This window comes from Arachis ipaensis, chromosome B04, assembly GCF_000816755.2.
Source record: "Arachis ipaensis cultivar K30076 chromosome B04, Araip1.1, whole genome shotgun sequence".
Taxonomy (NCBI): domain Eukaryota; kingdom Viridiplantae; phylum Streptophyta; class Magnoliopsida; order Fabales; family Fabaceae; genus Arachis; species Arachis ipaensis.
Genome location: NC_029788.2, coordinates 13,624,887 through 13,627,585, shown reverse-complemented (window position 1 = coordinate 13,627,585; position 2,699 = coordinate 13,624,887).

Sequence of the window (2,699 nt, the reverse complement as noted above, 5' to 3'; positions counted from 1 at the left end):
CATTAAGAAAATGGTAAATAAACAAAAAGAAACAAATGAGACTTATGTATGCATTGACACACAATCATTTTCATCTCATTAGTCATCATCATCCAGCTTTAGCTAAGCTCATTTGCATGCACGATGAGCAATAGAAGAAGAAAGAGTGACCGAGAGAGAAAGAGAGAGAACCGTAACCACCAAAACTTTCGGTTTCGATTTCTTGAAATTCGTAACTCCAATTAAAAATTTAATCTGGTAAAATTGTTCGTATCCTCTTTTTTTACGTATTGGTGTCATTTTTTATCAGTAGAAGTCGACAATAACGTAGTTTTTCTGTCCTTTGTGTTCGGCCAACTGAAATTCTAGGAGGCACAGATGATTTTTTACGCTTTTTTCTTCAGCAGCTCAGTTAAAAAATTTCTCCGGAACTTTCGTTGATTTTAATTTCATACGGAGGTAGGAAATTTCATTTTTAAAATTATAAGTTTTTAATTTAAGAATGCCAAAATATTTATTGAGTAATTACAAATAATTTACACGTATTTTATGTGTCTAATTGATGAAATTAGTTGTAATTGTGAGTGTTGGTCAATTTGATATTGTTTGTTAAATTGAAATATGAATTGAGTTTATGAATTGGGTTTGAATTGAGACTGTGTTTGATGTTGGAATTTAAGGTTATGAAAGTGGATGGTAACTGATTTTGGTATTAGTATGATGGTGAATAGATACTGAAGAAGGACTGGTAAAAATATGCGAGAAGGTGATTTTGGTTAGTATTAAATGTTAAACAAGTATGGTCGGAGGGATTTGTAAAGTTTGAATGAAAAAATGAATTTTCTTAAATTTCAAAAGCAAAAGATTTGAAACAAGCTAATTTTATTGAAATTGAAAGAGGCTTAACTTTAAAGAAAATGATTTGATTCTATTTGATATTTTGAACGGCATGAATATTGAAACTAATTTGTTACTTGGAAATGTTTTATAAAGGGTTTGAAAGGTGGTTAGGTTGGAACCCTTGAAGGGTGGCAAAGCCCGAATTTTAGAAGAAATGCTGCCGAAATTTTATAAAATTTGAGGTTTTATTTGAAAAGTTATTTTATAAGATTTGGTTTTGGAAAATTAAATTATTTGAGATTTATTTAGTTGAAAAAAGGTGTATTCTATTTTTAAACTCGATTTATTAAAAAAAACATAATGTTTTAAATCCAATTTTGTAAGGAGAGATTTTGTTTTAAGGGTTGTTTTGAGCTCGGTCTTTTAAGAAAAGGAATCTCTGCCACAGAAGAGCAGAGAACAAGGATTTAAAGAATATATTAACTTAAATAGATTGTCTGCCACAGGAGAGTAGATGTGACATTGTTTGGGCCTTAGTGCCAAATATAAAGTGGGGACGCCCACACACTGAGAACTATTTTTTAGATGTACGCTTATTGATTTGGAAAGTCACATTGTATGCGGCCTAGCCGTACGACTTATAAGCACACTGTATGCATCTAAAAAGCCATATCTAGGACTTGTGCCCGGATAATGTCGGGAGCGGGTAGGCAACTGACACATGAGCTCATGGCCTGCGTTAAGGATAGACATGCATCATGTTGTTTGCACATTTGCATTTGATTGCACTTGCTTGTCTTATTTTTTTGTGATTGTGCTGTTTGTCTTGTTGTGACTTGCTTGTACATTGAATTATTGAATCTCTTGCTTGTACTATTTATTTGTGAATGTATTAAAGTGATTACAAATTGACATTTGACTGAGGATTAACTATGTGGTTGAGAGACGGGTAATGTGACTAGTTTTATATTTAAAATTTGTTGTGAGTTTAGATATTTTAAAAAGAGGTAATTAGTTAGCTAAAGTAGAACCAAGAGTATTTTCAAAAGGTTTGATAAAAATATAGTTTTATTGAGTAAAGTTAATTATTTGCACTTTATTTCATTACTTTTACGGCATTTCCATTCCCTACTAAGAACGTGTGGTTTGTTCTCACCCCAAAATCTTCCACCCTTTCAGTGACACAGGTTCGAAGACTCAGCTTGAAGTTGCGGACGGTTATTAGTTTTATTTGAGTTAAGTTATGAGTTGAGTTGCTTTCATAGAATTCCTTCGCCTTTGTTATTTTATATTTTATTTTATACAGAGTGATAGGAATGGTATTCGAGTTTAATATTAAATTTATTTGTATAGCGCTTATTATTATTAATGAATATTAGTGTTTGAAGATCTCTTGATATGTGATTTTAGTTAGTAAAAATAAGATTTTTTTTTCTTCTGATTTTTTTCTCAAAAACTAAAACGCGATATCGACGTAAAGGCTCAATAGCAAATTTATAATAAAAAAAATCAGATCTGTAATGCCTTACTTTTGGTACGATCATGACGTGTTAAAAATTAGGGTATTACATATATATCATCTATTAAAAATCTTAACGGCTTTTGCTTTATATAGTGTCCTCTCAACTCTGATCTCATCCTAGCTTATGTTGCTTAAACCTTATGTCCCAGCTTGTTACAAGCATATTATATTTTTGTGATACATTACATAGCATATTAAGAGGAGGTTGTTTGACAGAAAATTATATTTATCATATTGTTGATTTAAAATTATACATTTTCCTTTGTAAAGTAACATAATAATATAGTTATTATTGAACATTTTCTACATAAATCTTTTCACAAAAATATTAATAAGTGTATATAAAAATCAGCTATCA